General features: G+C 37.5%; 1 long non-coding RNA gene across 1 annotated transcript in view; it reads left to right on the top strand.

Moving 5' to 3' along the window:
* Positions 1-17,884, top strand: part of LOC307176713 — a 116,619-nt gene extending 98,735 nt beyond the window's left edge. Inside the window, exon 5 of the long non-coding RNA XR_013824872.1 lies at positions 17,799-17,884. This is a non-coding gene — a long non-coding RNA (uncharacterized lncRNA). The remainder of the gene's footprint in view (positions 1-17,798) is intronic.
* Positions 17,885-18,225: the final 341 nt, after the last annotated feature.

Here is an 18,225-nt window from a genome sequence, read left to right as displayed (position 1 = left end):
GGTTAAGAAGGATAATTTATGTAAAGCCCTTACATATTGCACAGAATATATAAATATTCAATGTAAAATATCTATCTATCCATTTATCTCATTTATTCATCCAACTGTGCATTTATACTTGTCCTTGTATTCTCTCTCTCTCGTACCTGATCCTCTTACTCTGACAATTCACAGAGTAGTTAGATTAGCTCCAGTGTGCCTTTGGTCATGTGGTTTTTGAGATTTGTATATCTTGTAGGTATACATAGACCCTGAAAGTGATTCTCCCAAAGAAGACAGAAACTTTCATAATCTGTTAGGTGTGATAGAAAAACTGATATAGAAAAACTCTTTGGGAATATATAATATTACTTTATTATTATTAGTCTATTCTAGAAAATGTTTTCACCTAGTCGATCTGTTTTACTGGATCTCATCTTTTCTTCTACCTCTGCAATTGTTATAAGAATTTAATTCTAGGAAACGTGTTAAACTTAATTGCCAGATGGGGGGAACTGACCATGACGTTGCTGCATCATTGGAACCTTTATAAAATTATTCATATAACTAGAGAAGTTGAATTTCAGTAGAAACAATAATTTAAGTCCATTTATAACAAATTTAATTAAAGAATTTTTGTCCATTAGAGACATAGAAATCAATCACACAAGTGCTTTTTTCAGTACTTTCACTCTCCAATTTTTCCTTTTTCTGTAGGTCATCCAGAGATTTTTGCCTTATTTCAGTCATTAAGGCAAGTAGTAATTTGTGGGTCTACTTATTGGTTATTTGCAGGAAAACTCCTAGTTGCTAAATAACCAATATTTTACTCTTATTCCTGGAGTTTAGGGAAGAGATATGCCCTTTTACGAATACACAGTAATTGAAGATGCAATAAGTATTTCATATATAAATTGATTCCTTAGAGGAAGTTTCAAAATCAATTGCAGCATCATTTGAAAGAGCAAAAAACTAGAAACAATTCAACTCATAAGGAGGTTGGTTAAGGGGGGAAATGGCATAGCTATATAGACGTAGTATTTGTAAATTAAAACATATACATTTACCCAGAAGGATATATATCAATTTGTTGAATGGTTTTTGCTTCAGGATTAGAGTTATGAAGTAATTTCACCTTCTACATATATCAACTTGATAGATTATGATTATTATCTGATAATAATTATAATATAATGGTAATAATAAAGCAATGCAGATTAAAATCCTCTGCATTTAATACCTAGATACATTTTCTAGAAAGGAATCGTATCTGATATTAAGTACATTTTCCTATAATTTAGGAGTCAGAAGAGCTTATATATTCAGTTCAGTGCTTCTGGGAAGAATGTAATTTGTAACATGCATAGAGTACTTGGACAAGCTACTTAAACTTTCTGAGACCATTTCCTCACTTGTAAAATGCGGGTTATAAGAGTAACTACCTCAAAGACAGTAAAACTGAATAGGAGAATTACTACTCACACTAACTATTGGCTTGACTTTAAATCAGAACAACAAAGCCCTTCCAGAAGAATAGGGGACACAGAGGAAATACTGCTTATTAGTGGTCGTAGCCTTTGCCTCCCCTCCAGAACTTTACGTCTATTTCTTCTTTCACATATTTAAATGGAAATTATTATTTTACTGCACCTTCTTTTGGGCTTTCTTCCTAAGCTCACTGGGAAAGGATATTTTCTCCTCAGAAGCTAAAGAAATTTGTCTAATTCTCCAGCAAGAGTTTAAGAAAGGTTTAATGCTGTAACTCTAGGTCATACCACAAGGACTTGGTCCCAATTGTGTACAGAAGTATATGTGCTCAATATCAGGTAAGAGAAAAGACAGAAATTGAGCCAAGTCCTTACGGGTGTAGTCAGATCTCCAAAGATCTTGAGTTTATATGACTCATGGAGAATAATCATGTTAAAACGAATGTCTTTATATTGCTGTCTCATTACCTGCCATCTGAACAAAAGTAGGATCTTGGCTGCTCTCCTCCCCTAAAATTTCCTTATGAATGTCTCTGGGGGTTTTCATGTACCCGTGACCAGCACTTTATGTTCCTCTATCACGTCAAATAACTTGTTGATATTTCCTGCCTCATCTTGCAGTGCTTTTGCTACAAAGCATCCTGCAGTGGCTCTGCTTTTTACAAGGATGTTCCATGAGGCTCCAGGTTCCCTGCCTCCTGATGCTACCCAAGATGTAGAACCTTTGAGCTGCCAAATGCTGTACTTTCCTTTATTTTTATTGTGTTAGGGTCAATCTCAGTAGCAATACAGAAAATAACTCTTTCCCCAAATAATGAGAATAAAGTTGTCCAAAGGTCCCAAAGCTTTGCCAAGTACTTGCTCCTTGAATGTTGCCCATTTCCCAAAACTGTCCTTTTCATTTCAGTTCTTAGCCCAGTGAATCAAATCTGCTTCCTATCTGGGGGATAAAGTTCATATAGTCTTATTCCTTCCTCACCTTCCAGGTTTTTCAGAAGAACGTGGTCCTCCTTCCAGGTTCCTCACAAGAACTTTTTCTCCTATGAACTAGGAACATCGTCCCATGAATTCTGTAGATAAAACCAGATTTTAAGGCTAGACTGTAAGATTCATCTGGGAACCCAGATATTTGTAGTTATGAGAAGGGAAAGAGAGCTAGTATTTTTGATGGCCTTGTCCTATGTTTCATCCCATTTTGTGTTTACAGTAGTCCTGTGAATTAGTTTTAGTGCTAGGTTTTGTCTGTGGACTGAATTCTCGATCCTTTCTCAATCATTCTGCATTTTCATCTTTTTTATGGGGGCTAGAAGTCTTGAAACTATATTCCCCAGACTCTGACTCTCTTGCTGCCAGGTCTTGGGTATGGTTTAGGTTTGGCCATTGAGATTTACTTATGTAAGACTGGAAAGGTGAAGGGATGCAGGAGTGGTTTTTCCTCCTTCAGTGGTGGTAGCTGATATGTAGACTTCCACAGACAAATTTGACAGGAGCTGAACTCAGTGTTGCACTACCTGGTTCCCAGATTTAGGGCTGTGGGCAGTTGGGAAGTTGGCAGTTATGTCAGGAGGTTTTCTCACCTCTGGGTAACAGCAGCAGTTTTATAATCTTTCACAACTGCAGTGGCATGAGTTGAAATCTAACAGCAACCCTATGAATTTTGTTCATCTAACACTTCTAATAAGTTTGTAAGCATCAAATTCCTCATAACCAATCTCTTTCAATATGGAAATACTTAGAGGAATTTCTATTTTCCTCCATTGAACCCTAAAAGACATTGTGTTTTTTTCATGCTATTATACATATGAGATAGTAATAAAATTAGTAAATCTTATAGACACAGTCACTGACTGAATTTTTTTAAGTTATAATATTCTATTGCCTGCCCAAACCACTTAACAGTGATTGGAATATATTAGACCTTCAACAAGTGATAGTTTTAATATGATATAATCCATCTCTTCTTGCATAAAAAATTATATTGTCAGTCTCGTTTTTGGTCTCCTTTATTTATTTGTTTCAGGCATGTTGGAAGTGAGCTTTTGTCATTTTTTGAGCTTAGTACAAGAGTTTTTTAGAACAATTCTCCATTTCCCTCACCCTCTATCCCCTGGCTATCACCATTATATTCTCGGTTTCCATGAATGGACTATTTATATACCTCATATAAGTAGAATCATGTAGTTTTTATCCTTCTGTGATAGATTTATTTTACTTAGCATAATGTCTTCCAGGTCCATTCATGTTGTCACAGATGGTAGGATTTTCTTTTTTTAAGGCTGAATAATATTCCATTATATGTATAGACCACATTTCCTTTATCCATTCATGTGTCAGTGGACATTTGGTTTGTTCCCGTATCTTGGCTATTGTGAATAATGCTGCAGTGAACAAGGGATTGTAGATATCTCTATGGGATCCTAATTTCAATTCTTTTGGATGTATACCCAGGAATGGGATTGCTGTATCATATGGTAAGTTCTCTTTTTAACCTTTTGAGGACACTTCATACTGTTTTCCATAATGGCTGCACCAACTTACATTCCCATCAATAGTGCACAAAAGTTCCTTCTTCTGCACATTTAGCCAACACTTGTTAGCTCTTGTATTATTGACGATAGCCATTCTAATAGGAGTGAGATGATAGCTCACTGATTTGCATTGTCCTGCTGATTAGTGATGTTGAGCATCTTTTCATATACCTGTTAGTCATTTGTATGTCTTCTTTTAGGAGACTGTATTCAAGTCCTTTGCCCATTTTGTGATATGGTTAATTAATTTTTAAACTATTGAATTGTAGGAGTTCCTTATATATTTTGGAAATGAATCCCTTATCAGATACATGGTTTGCAAATATTTTCTCCTAATCCAAAGGTTGCGTTTTCATTTTGTTGATTGCTTTCTTTGTTTCTAATTTTTGAGCTTAGTTTATAAGAAATCTTTTTGATGAATCCATCTCATTTGTCTGTCTACAAAAGAAATTTTTAGTCTTTATGAATAGGTATAATGGGTATTCATTAAGCTAATATTAATTACTGAGGTTAGTAGACGGCATTAACCTGTTTTACATTCATTATTATTTTTAACATAATCTTGCTGTTCTTCCATCGTTCTTTCCTCTCTAGGTGGGTCACATTTTCTTCTCTCTTTTCTATGCTGAAGAAGTTTAGATTGTACCCTGAACATCATGAATGTTATGTTTTGGAGGCTTTGTATTCTGTTAGTCTTCCAAAGAGTGTTAATTTCTTGTTTCACAGACAATTAACTTCATAGACAAAAACAATCTCTTGGGTTGTAGTTCAATTCTCAGCTCAGTTATTTTATTCTTACCCGGACTGTTTTGAATCTGCCACGTGCATGCATAATTCAAGGGTCAGCCACAGACGTTTACACAGAATTTGTAGCTCCCCATCTCAGTCTCCCTTTCTTCCAAGATTCCCCTCTCACTTTCCAGAATTCTGTAATCTGTTATTTTCAGGCTAGAAAGATGGGGATTTTCCATGAGAATTTTAGCTACCATGAATAGCATCAGCTATAATACAGTGTCAAGTTACAGCATGTTGTCTCATGTTGTTTGCTGATTCAGTAGTTGACTCCCCTACAGAATTTGCCTGTTTTGTTCACTCTCCAGGGTCTTTAGACAGTGGTTTGTTGCATTTTGTCAGAAGTTTATAGTTTTTTATCTATGGGAAGGATGTTCTGGTAGAAGCTTAGTCCATCATATCAGATCTGAAACTTCTTTTTAAATTTAATTATTTATTTTTAATTGAAGTATAGTTGATTTACAATATTATATTAGTTTCAGGGGTACAGCATAGTAATTTAGTATTTTTACAGATTATACTCTATTAAATGTAATATATGTAATTCCCTGTGCTGTACAATATATCCTTGTTGCTTATCTATTTTTATATATAGTGGTTTGTATCTCTTAATCCTGTACCCCTAACTTGCCCCCATTCCCTCTCCTCTCTTCCAAACACCAGTCTGTTTTCTATATCTGTGAGTCTGTTTCGCTATATACATTTGTTTGTGTTATTTTTCAGATTCCACATGTAAGTGGTATCATATAGTATTTGTCTTTCTCCATCTGACTTATTTCACTAAACATAATATTCTATAGGTCTTTTTTATTATTCCCAAACAATAGAAGTTTATTTATTGCTCACATGAAATCTTAAATAGTGATTCCATCCATTGTCATTACTCATGTCTCAGTTCCTTCTGTCTTGAGAGTCTGCTCTTCTCAGGAGCAATAAATGGAGGAAGAGTATGGAGCGTCACACACATGAGGTTTCGATGGGCAGTTTGAGAGGCAGCACACTGCATTTCCACTCACATCCTACTGAATAGAAGTCAGTCACGAGGCCATATCTAACTTCAATGAGTGCCTAAAGAATGTCGGCCCAGGAAGAAGAGGAAATCATTTTCTAATCAGCAGCCTCTGACAATACCGTTTTAATCATTAATGCTTTTCACAGAATTACTACAAATTGCATCTTCTGAGGAAAATTTAATATGTTCACAACATCTTTCCTCAATATCCATTAAGGGTTCCCTAAACTGTGACTAATATCTTCTTATTGTCTTCATATCATAACATTGTCTGAAATATACTTCTATGGAAATATCATGTTGGGATATGACTGTCATCCACATCTGTGAGTTCATTTAAAAACATTACGGAACACCTCCCATAGCTAAGATTTATGAGAAAGAGTCACTATGGCAGAAAAGCTCTTTATGGTCACTTATGCAGGAAAAGAAGAATAACAAAGTCAATTCTGCCAAATCACTACCATAGTGCAATTTACTTTGTATATTTCATACTTCAGTGTATAAGGTCATGACTCATTTCTAACAGACAAGAAAAATACTTTCACTCATTTCCTTTTATGAATATGAAGAACATTCATGTGGCAATGAGATGGACTAACAAGAAAAGAGGTCCCTAACTTGCTGTGAGTCAGAAAAGCAAGTCCCAGTTTGGACTATGATGCTAAAAATAAAAGAATAAGAGTGAAAAACAACTCCTTTATATCTATCTTTTAAAAATGAAGGGACAGAACTCTCAACCTCAGCAGCTTTATTTCTGAGACAGATTCAGGCCTTTGGGGAGTAACAGACACAGCACATTGTTTCCTGCTCTACTGCTTGCATTTTCTAAACCCTGTGTGTTGTTTTTTTTTTTCTATTCTGAGAAATAGAGAACTAGTGTAATTTCTGGATCTTTGCACCTTTGGTATGCTGATGTAAGTCCGAGATGTGCTAACAGGTGAGCCAAGGTCAATGAGACTGTCATTTTCCTCTCTAGAGAAAGGAAGAGGCTATACTTGCCTGTGTCACAGTTTTCCTGTCTTTGTAGTAGTCTGCTAACCTCTGTGAGCATAGCAATTGGGTACTAGGAAGGGAGTGGCAAATTGTTGTACATCTTCCCCTGTTATCATTTCCTCTTTGTTCCTAGACTATCATTTCACGAGTTATTTCAAGGAAAATTGGCTCTCACTAAGCTGAGGAAAAAAACCACACAGGTCTATGGATTTTATTTGGTATTTTAGGCACAAAAAGTGGGGCTGCTGGAAATTTCCAAGTCACATGGAGCCAATCCCTACGTAATATCCATAATTATGCAAGAAAGTGATCATATTTTCAATCAATTTAGGGTGTAGGATAAATAGGTGTAAGACATCAAGTAGAGAAATGAGGACAACAAGTTTTTCTTAACAACTTTTCTCACAACCCAGAACAACTGTGACTTGAGATATGGACCTACCCATTCCCTTAGCCTTGTGGGCTTCCGTGTTTGCTGGGCAGTGGTTACCTTTCCCCTGGCTTTCAGAGATACAAGCTCTATACACGCTGTTACAGTGTAATTTGCTTTATCATGCAGTAACTCATAGCAAACCCATTTCAGGTGGGCTTTTACATCAGGTGGACTCTTGAATCATAAAACAAAAAACTATTGTTTTCTACGCCTCCATACAGGAGCACTACCTCCTTGAAGCAAAGTATAGAACCGAATTTTCCTGGGGTATCAGTTGATTGCTCAGAACTGTGGAGATCCGGCATAAGACCTACAAAGAACAATGCTTATCTCTATAGGAGGTGGGGAAATGCCAGCGTAAAACTAATCAAGTAGGCCTTTACTTACAGAACTAAGGTACTTTCTGAGTAGCCACGTGTCTCATGGTAGTTAAGAAATATATTACAATTTACGGAGAAGACTACAGGTAGGATTTGGGGATGTTTCTATTTCCTCAAATGCAATAGGATCAAATATTTGCCAGATAGAAGAAACTACTATTCATTGTTTCCCACCAAATTATCCACTGTACTTGAAATTATTTATTGTGCCTTTTTATATTTGTTGGCTATGTGTTAAGTATACATATTATTCTAGAAAAGCACACATTTTAACTGTCTTAATCATATATATTCTTCTAATGTTTATTTAGATCAGACTCTGAAGTAGTGCCTACAGTCTTGTACATAATACATATTTCTAAGTTCTTTCATTTTCATCCTATGACACAAGGCAAGGATGACTGCAGACTCTTGGCAATTGTTATGACTCTGATATACTCACATTATTTAGTGAATGACACTGAATCAACCAGAGAAGACATTTATTGGAATTTAGGTTAGAATTTCCATTTTCTTTTCTTATGACATTTTCATTTCTTTTTTTAAAATTTTCTTTATCATTTATTTATTGAAAACAAGTGCCAGGAAGTATTAAAAAATGCTTTATATATCCATTCATTTATTAAACATTTATTGAGCACCTACTAAGTGCACAATACTTTTTAAGCACGTGGGCTACATCAGTGAGATTAAAGATAAACAATAAATATTATCTAGCTTTTTTTTCATCTTTATTGGACTATAATTGCTTTACAATGGTGTGTTGGTTTCTGCTTTATAACAAAGTGAATCAGTTATACATATACATACGTTCCCATATCTCTTCCCTCTTGTGTTTCCCTCCCTCCCACCCTACCTATCCCACCCCTCCAGGTGGTCACAAAGCACCGAGCTGATCTCCCTGTGCTATGCGGCTGCTTCCCACTAGCTATCTACCTTACGTTTGGTAATGTATATATGTCCATGCCTCTCTCTTGCTTTGTCACAGCTTACCCTTCCCCCTCCCCATATCCTCAAGTCCATTCTCTAGTAGGTCTGTGTCTTTATTCCTATCTTACCCCAAGGTGCTTCATGACATTTTTTTTTTCTTAAATTCCATATATATGTGTTAGCATACGGTATTTGTCTTTCTCTTTCTGACTGACTTCACACTGTATGACAGACTCTAGGTCTATCCACCTCATTACAAATAGCTCAATTTCGTTTATTTTTATGGCTGAGTAATATTCCATTGTATATATGTGCCACATCTTCTTTCCATTCATCTGATGATGGAAACTTAGGTTGCTTCCATCTCCTGGCTATTGTAAATAGAGCTGCAATGAACATTTTGGTACATGGCTTTTTGAATTATGGTTTTCTCAGGGTATATGACCAGTAGTGGGATTGCTGGGTCATATGATAGTTCTATTTGCAGTTTTTTAAGGAACCTCCATACTGTTCTCCATAGTGGCTGTATCAATTCACATTCCCACCAGCAGTGTAAGAGGGTTCCCTTTTCTCCAAACCCTCTCCAGCATTTATTCTTTCCAGATTTTTTGATGATGGCCATTCTGACTGGTGTGAGATGATATCTCATTGTAGTTTTGATTTGCATTTCTCTAATGATTAGTGATGTTGAGCATCCTTTCATGTGTTTGTTGGCAATCTGTATATCTTCTTTAGAGAAATGTCTATTTTGGTCTTCCGCCCATTTTTGGATTGGGTTGTGTTTTTTTGTTATTGAGCTGTATGAGCTGCTTATAAATTTTGGAGATTAATCCTTTGTCAGTTGCTTCATTTGCAAATATTTTCTCCCATTCTGAGGGTTGTCTTTTGGTCTTGTTTATGGTTTCCTTTGCTGTGCAAAAGCTTTGAAGTTTCATTAGGTCCCATTTGTTTATTTTTGTTTTTATTTCCATTTCTCTAGGAGGTGGGTCAGAAAGGATCTTGCTGTGATTTATGTCATAGAGTGTTCTGCCTATGTTTTCTTCTAAGAGTTTGATAGTTTCTGGCCTTACGTTTAGGACTTTAATCCATTTTGAGCTTATTTTTGTGTATGGTGTTAGGGAGTGATCTAATGTCATACTTTTACATGTACCTGTCCAGTTTTCCCAGCACCACTTATTGAAGAGGCTGTCCTTTCTCCACTGTACATTCCTGCCTCCTTTATCAAAGATAAGGTGACCATATGTGCGTGGGTTTATCTCTGGGCTTTCTATCCTGTTCCATTGATCTATCTTTTTGTTTTTGTGCCAGTACCACACTGTCTTGATTACTGTAGCTTGGTAGTATAGTGTGAAGTCAGGGAGCCTGATTCCTCCAACTCCGTTTTTCATTCTCAAGATTGCTTTGGCTATTCGGGGTCTTTTGTGTTTCCATACAAAATGTGAAATTTTTTGTTCTAGTTCTGTGAAAAATGCCAGTAGTAGTTTGATAGGGATTGCATGGAATCTGTAGATTGCTTTGGGTAGTAGAGTCATTTTCACAATGTTGATTCTTCCATTCCAAGAACATGGTATATCTCTCCATCTATTTGTATCATCTTTAATTTCTTTCATCAGTGTCTTATAATTTTCTGCATACAGGTCTTTTGTCTCCTTAGGGAGGTTTATTCCTAGATATTTTATTCTTTTTGTTGCAGTGGTAAATGGGAGTGTTTTCTTGATTTCACTTTCAGATTTTTCATCATTAGTGTATAGGAATGCCAGAGATTTCTGTGCATTAATTTTGTATCCTCAACTTTATCAAATTCATTGATTAGCTCTAGTAGTTTTCTGGTAGCATCTTTAGGATTCTCTGTGTATAGTATCATGTCATCTGCAAACAGTGACAGCTTTACTTCTTTTCCGATATGGATTCCTTTTATTTCCTCCTCTTCTCTGATTGCTGTGGCTAAAACTTCCAAAACTATGTTGAATAAGAGTGGTGAGAGTGGGCAACCTTGTCTTGTTCCTGATCTTAGTGGAAATGCTTTCAGTTTTTCACCATTGAGGATGATGTTGGCTGTGGGTTTGTCATGTATGGCCTTTATTATGTTGAGGAAAGTTCTCTCTATGCCTATTTTCTGGAGGGTTTTTATCATAAATGGGTGTTGAATTTTGTCAAAAGCTTTCTCTGCATCTATTGAGATGATCATATGGTTTTTCTCCTTCAATTTGTTAATATGGTGTATCCCATTGATAGATTTGCGTATATTGAAGAATCCTTGCATTCTTGGAATAAACCACACTTGATCATGGTGTATGATCCTTTTAATGTGCTGTTGGATTCTGTTTGCTAGTATTTTGTTGAGGATTTTTGCATCTATGTTCATCAGTGATATTTGCCTGTAGTTTTCTTTCTTTGTGACATTCTTGTCTGGTTTTGGTATCAAGGTGATGGTGGCCTCATAGAATGAGTTTGGGAGTATTCCTCCCTCTGCTATATTTTGGAAGAGTTTGAGAAGGATAGGTGTTAGCTCTTCTCTGAATGTTTGATAGAATTCACCTGTGAAGCCATCTGGCCCTGGGCTTTTGTTTGTTGGAAGATTTTTAATCACAGTTTCAATTTCAGTGCTTGTGATTGGTCTGTTCATATTTTCTATTTCTTCCTGATTCAGTCTTGGCAGGTTGTGCATTTCTAAGAATTTGTCCATTTCTTCCAGGTTGTCCACTTTATTGGCATAGAGTTGCTTGTAGTAATCTCTCATGATCTTTTGTATTTCTGCAGTGTCAGTTGTTACTTCTCCTTTTTCATTTCTAATTCTATTGATTTGAGTCTTCTCCCTTTTTTTCTTGATGAGTCTGGCTAGTGGTTTATCTATTTTGTTTATCTTCTCAAAGAACCAGCTTTTAGTTTTATTGATCTTTGCTATCGTTTCCTTCATTTCTTTTTCATTTATTTCTGATCTGATTTTTATGATTTCTTTCCTTCTGCTAGCTTTGGGGGTTTTTTGTTCTTCTTTCTTTAATTGCTTGAGGTGCAAGGTTAGGTTGTTTATTCGAGATGTTTCCTGTTTCTTAAGGTGGGCTTGTATTGCTATAAACTTCCCCCTTAGAACTGCTTTTGCTGCATCCCATAGGTTTTGGGTCGTTATGTCTCCATTGTGATTTGTTTCTAGGTATATTTTTATTTCCTCTTTGATTTCTTCAGTGATCACTTCATTATTAAGTAGTGTATTGTTTAGCCTCCGTGTGTTTGTATTTTTTACAGATCTTTTCCTGTAATTGATATCTAGTCTCATAGCGTTGTGGTCAGAAAAGATACTTGATACAATTTCAATTTTCTTAAATTTACCAAGGCTTGATTTATGACCCAAAATATGATCTATTCTGGAGCATGTTCCATGAGCACTTGAGAAAAATGTGTATTCTGTTGTTTTGGGATGGAGTGTCCTATAAATATCAATTAAGTCCATCTTGTTTAATGTGTCATTTAAAGCTTGTGTTTCCTTATTTATTTTCATTTTGGATGAGCTGTCCATTGGTGAAAGTGGGGTGTTAAAGTCCCCTATTATGAATGTGTTACTGTCGATTTCCCCTTTTATGGCTGTTAGTATTTGCCTTATGTATTGAGGTGGTGCATAAATATTTACAATTGTTATATCTTGTTCTTGGATCGATCCCTTGATCATTATGTAGTGTCCTTCTTTGTCTCTTCTAATACTCTTTATTTTAAAGTCTATTTTGTCTGATATGAGAATTGCTACTCCAGCTTTCTTTTGGTTTCCATTTGCATGGAATATCTTTTTCCATCCCCTACTTTCAGTCTGTATGTGTCTCTAGGTCTGAAGTGGGTCTCTTGTAGACAGCATATATAAGGGTCTTGTTTTTGTATCCATTCAGCCAATCTGTGTCTTTTGGTGGGAGCATTTAGTCCATTTACATTTAAGGTAATTCTCGATATGTATGTTCCTATTCCCATTTTCTTAATTGTTTTGGTTTCGTTATTGTAGGTCTTTTCCTTCTCTTGTGTTTCTTGCCTAGAGAAGTTCCTTTAGCATTTGTTGTAAAGCTGGTTTGGTGGTGCTGAACTCTCTCAGCTTTTGCTTTTCTGTAAAGGTTTTAATTTCTCCATCAATTCTGAAAGAGATCCTTGCTGGGTAGAGTAATCTTGGTTGCAGGTTTTTCTCCTTCATCACTTTAAATATGTCCTGCCACTCCCTTCTGGCTTGCAGAGTTTCTGCTGAATGATCAGAGGTTAACGTTATGGGGATTCCCTTGTGTGTTATTTGTTTTTCCCTTGCTGCTTTTAATATGTTTTCTTTGTATTTAATTTTTGACAGTTTGATTTATATGTGTCTTGGCGTATTTCTCCTTGGATTTATCCTGTATGGGACTCTGTGCTTTCTGGACTTGATTAACTATTTCCTTTCCCATATTAGGGAAGTTTTCAACTATAATCTCTTCAAATATTTTCTCAGTCCCTTTCTTTTTCTCTTCTTCTTCTGAAACGCCTATAATTCGAATGTTGGTGCATTTAATGTTGTCCCAGAGGTCTCTGAGACTGTCCTCACTTCTTTTCATTCTTTTTTCTTTATTCTGCTCTGCAGTAGTTATTTCCACTATTTTATCTTTCAGATCACTTATCCATTCTTCTGCTTCAGTTATTCTGCTATTGATCCCATCTAGAGTGTTTTTAATTTCATTTATTGTTTTCTTCATCATTGTTCGTTTCATCTTTAGTTCTTCTAGGTCCTTGTTAAATGTTTCTTGCATTTTGTCTATTCTATTTCCAAGATTTTGGATCATCTTTACTATCATTATTCTGAATTCTTATTCAGGTAGACTGCCTTTTTCCTCCTCATTTGTTAGGTCTGGTGGGTTTTTATCTTGCTCCTTCATCTGCTGTGTGTTTTTCTGTCTTCTCATTTTGCTTATCTTACTGTGTTCGGGGTCTCCTCTTTGCAGGCTGCAGGTTTGTAGTTCCTGTTGTTTTTGGTGTCTGTCCCCAGTGGCTAAGGTTGGTTCAGTGGGTTGTGTAGGCTTCCTGGTGGAGGGGACTAGTGCCTGTGTTCTGGTGGATGAGGCTGGATCTTGTTTCTCTGGTGGGCAGGTCCACGTCTGGTGGTGTGTTTTGGGGTGTCTGTGTACTTATTATGATTTTATGCAGCCTCTCTGCTAATGGGTGGGGTTGTTTTCCTGTCTTGTTAGTTGTTTGGCATAGGGTGTCCAGCACTGTAGATTGCTGGTTGTTGAGTGAAGCCGGGTGCTGGTGTTGAGATGGAGATCTCTGGGACATTTTCGCCGTTTGATATTACGTGGAGCTGGGAGGTCTCTTGTGGACCAGTGTCCTGAAGTTGGCTCTCCCACCTCAGAAGCACAGCACTGACTCCTGGCTGCAGCACCAAGAGCCTTTCATACACATGGCTCCTCAATTTGGGATGATTCGTTGTCTATTCATGTATTCCACAGATGCAGGGTACATCAAGTTGATTGTGGAGCTTTAATCCTCTGCTTCTGAGGCTGCTGGGAGAGATTTCCCTTTCTCTTCTTTGTTCACACAGCTCCCAGGGACTCAGCTTTGGACTTGGCCAAGCCTCTGCATGTAGGTCGCCGGAGGGCGTCTGTTCTTCACTCAGACTGGACGGGGGTTAAAGAAGGCGCTGATTCGAGGGCTCTGGCTCACTCAGGCCGGGGGTAGGGAGCGGCACAGAGTGCGGGGTGAGCCTGCGGTGGCAGAGGCCGGCGTGACATTGCACCAGCATGAGGTGCACCGTGCATTCTGCTGGGGGAGTTGTCCCTGGATCACGGGACCCTGGCAGTGGCGGGCTGCATAGGCTCCCCAGAAGGGAGGTGTGGACAGTGACCTGTGCTCACACACGGGCTTCTTGGTGGCAGCAGCAGCAGCAGCCTTAGCGTCTCATGCCTGTCTCTGGGGTCCGCGGTTTTAGCCGCGGCTCGTGCCCATCTCTGGAGCTCCTTTAAGCAGCGCTCTTAATCCCCTCTCCTCATGCACCAGGAAACGAAGAGGGAAGAAAATGTCTGTTGCCTCTTCGGCAGGTCCAGACTCTTTCCCGGACTCCCTCCTGGCCAGCGTTGGTGCACTAATCCCCTGCAGGCTGTGTTCGTACCACCAACCCCGGTCCTCTCCCTCTGCTGGACCGAAGCCCAAGCCTCAGCTCCCAGCCCCGCCCGCCCAGGCGAATGAGCAGAGCAGCCTCTCAGGCTGGTGAGTGCTGGTCGGCACCGATCCTCTGTGCGGGAATCTCTCCGCTTTGCCCTCCGCATCCCTGTTGCTGTGCTCTCCTCCGCCACCTGCAGTCTCTGCCTGCAAAGGGGCTTCTAGAGTGTGGAAACCTTTCCGTCTTCATGGCTCCCTCCCACTGGTGCAGGTCCCTATCCTTTTGTCTCTGTTTATTCTTTTTTCTTTTGTCCTACCCAGGTACGTGGGGAGTTTCTTGCCTTTTGGGAGGTCTGAGGTCTTCTGTCAGCGTTCAGTAGGTGTTGTGTAGGAGTTGTTCCACGTGTAGATGTATATCTGTGGGGAGGAAGGTGATCTCCGTGACTTACTCTTCCGCCATCTTCCCTAATCCCCTCTGACATTTTCATTTCTTAAGTGATTATCTTTTCAAGATGAAAGACTTTTTCTTTTCATTAATTTACTGTGTATTGTGTTAAAAAAGAAAGAGAGTAGGACTCATTTTCAAGTTTTATATTTGAAATGGTAAGATCCTTTGTTCATGGGAAGAAATTAAATAATAGTTTTATCCTCAATTTATGGCTGGTCAATTACTTCACTCTCACCATGCTTACAGGCTGCCAAGATAACAATACATTGATACTACTATGTCTTAAACCGTTAGCTGACCTAGTAAAGAAAACAAATTTTATTTAGGAACTAGCTTTTTCAAGACAGTGAATAAAACTTTCTTGCAATTTACAAAAGCACGAACAGCAACATACACATTTTCAGCCTAGGTAGTAAAATATGCAAATTAATAATACAATGGTAATTCCCAGTGCAGATGGGAAAACATTGTTTTAACTTCTCTGATAATAATTTGACCTTAGATATCAGGATTTTTACTCCCAGCATTTCATTTTGATTAGAACTTAAGAATATAATACAATAAACTTTAAAAAGTTACCACAAGGACATTCATCACAGCGTGGCTTATAAAAGTACCACAATGGATATCTTCTCAAAATTCCATGGAATTGTTGGGAATTACTGAAATAAGTTATAGCACCCCCATGTATTAAAATATTATAATGCCATTAAAATCACAGTCTGAAATTCCATTTATGAAATAAGTAAAGTGAGTGAGTTGAGACTCTCAGTATGTTTTGAGAAGTGACACACTTGAATGAATCCATGTACCCATTATACTACCTGTGATTATTTCTGGTTATTTGAATAATGGACAACTTTTTCTTTGAACCAGTTTGCATTTTTCTAATTAGTTTATAGGTAACAGACATTACAGATAATTAAAAATTATTTTTAAAAAATGGATCTAGGCAAGCCCATAATTTTCAGTAGATAGTATCCACACAGGACATAACATTTTGTCTCTGTGTTCAAATCTGAGGAAAGACAAGTTAAAAACAGTTATCAAAGCTGGGTACTCTGAATAACCTCTTCTACTACTGTGTCAAGTGGAGTATTTTTAGACATTTCAGACACATACACTGTGCACCGTTCACTTGCTCTCTGTCAGAGCCTTTTGTGTCCTGTAATTTTACACTCTAAAAATAGTGGTGAAATATTGATTTCCTCTCTAACTTCTGCCCAGCCTTTAGTTGGATGCCTGGTAAGGATTCCACTCTGAGAAGATCAGTACTTGACCCTGCACTTTATTCTTTAGTGAAGAAGCACATTGCATCTTCATACTCTCACCTCCGGCTGTCTATGTCTTTTTCTTGGCATTTGTGTTGTTATAGTACATTCAAAGGAGGATCATTATTTTACTTTAAACCCAGCCAATGATAAGGTATCCAAAGTGTGTACAGGTTTTCCAAGAAGGCAAACACCTATTCCCAACAAGGCAGTAGCTATATTTGTTATTTGTTTATTTATTCGTAAATAAATTGCCATGGATTAAACTCAGCAATGTATATAAATTTGTAACATTTCCTTGGAGTATTAGTTGTAATGAGGAACTAGATTATAATCTCTCTGAAAACAGAAAGTTTTTTTTTTTTGGATTTATGTCAAAATAAGTATTTAGTACATAGCTAGTGAATCATAGAAGAGACTAAAAAGATCAGTTGCAAACATAAGCATACGTTAGAATTTTGTATATGATTCATTCACTTATTTTCCCAACAAATATTAAATTATTAGTAATTATTAATTTATTAAAATAGTTTAGTGGAAGACTATAATATAAAGTCAATACTTTCAATGAAAAAAATGATCAATGAATAAATGATGTTGGGACAATTTGAATAAATCAAACCCAATACCACTGTGGCAAGGAGGCATATACTTTCTGTAGGAGGCTCTGAAAAGTCATTTGGGTTTGGGTAACACAATTGAGGGTAAAATTGGTTCCTAATGGAATATGTTTTCAATTTCTTTATTTTAGTGAGTCTGTAGCCTTATTTAAGCAAAACTTGAATCAGTAACGGATGGGAAATTTAAGTTTCTAAGGATTTGTAATATAATATCACACAATATTATAGTGATGAATAAGTTTTTAAAGTGGTATAAATGTTAGTTTAATTTAGGTAGTCTTTCAAAGTACTAGAAGTATTTATATGAAAGTAATTGAAATTAAATACAAGTTGCAGAAAAGAGGAAATATACCAAACAGTGTAATGCTTATTTTTAAACCATTAAAATAATAGGAAATGTGGAAAAATAAGCACATTATTTGTAGAGTAAAATCAAGGAGTGTTAATAACTCATTCTTTTCTAAAGTAAATACCTTAAAGCTTTTTAGACTTTTATACAACTTTTTCAGAAAACAGACTTAAGAAATATCTTTAAAAATGCAATGATACAGAATTTTATAACTTGTATATAACTAGTTTTTATGGAAAAAGAATATCATCCTTGCTCTATTTGTAGATACTTTATAAATTTTTATATGAATTATTTAGCAAAATATCTAAGCCTAAATATGTCTTCTACTGAACATCTTCTTAATAATAACAATCCAGATGGCAAAAGTGGGGTTTGTCTGGAGCATTTGCTGCTGTAATTGGAGGCCTGGGGTGTAGAAAACACAGGGTGGGAAGATGGCGGAAGAGTAAGACGCGGAGATCACCTTCCTCCCCACAGATACACCAGAAATACATCTACGCATGGAACAACTCCTACAGAACACCTACTGAAGGCTGGCAGAAGACCTCCCAAAAGGCAAGAAACCCCCACGTACCTGGGTAGGGCAAAAGAAAAAAGAATAAACAGAGACAAAAGGATAGGGGCGGGACCTGCACCAGTGGGAGGGAGCTGTGAAGGAGGAAAGGTTTCCACACACGAGGAAGCCCCTCCGCGGGTGGAGACTGCAGGTGGTGGAGCGGGGAAGTTTGGAGCCGCGGAGGAGAGCGCAGTAACGGGTGTGGAGGGCAAAGCGGGGAGATTCCTGCACAGAGGATCAGGGCCGACCGGCATTCACCAGCCCGAGAGGCTTGTCTGCTCACCCGCCGGGGCGGGCGGGGCTGCGAGCTGAGGCTCGGGCTTCGGAGCACAGGGAGAGGACTGGGGT

Source organism: Stenella coeruleoalba (assembly GCF_951394435.1).
Source record: "Stenella coeruleoalba genome assembly, chromosome: 18".
Taxonomy (NCBI): Eukaryota; Metazoa; Chordata; class Mammalia; order Artiodactyla; family Delphinidae; genus Stenella; species Stenella coeruleoalba.
The sequence above is the reverse complement of the archived record's forward strand: the minus strand, read 5'-3'. Positions and strand labels throughout refer to the sequence as shown.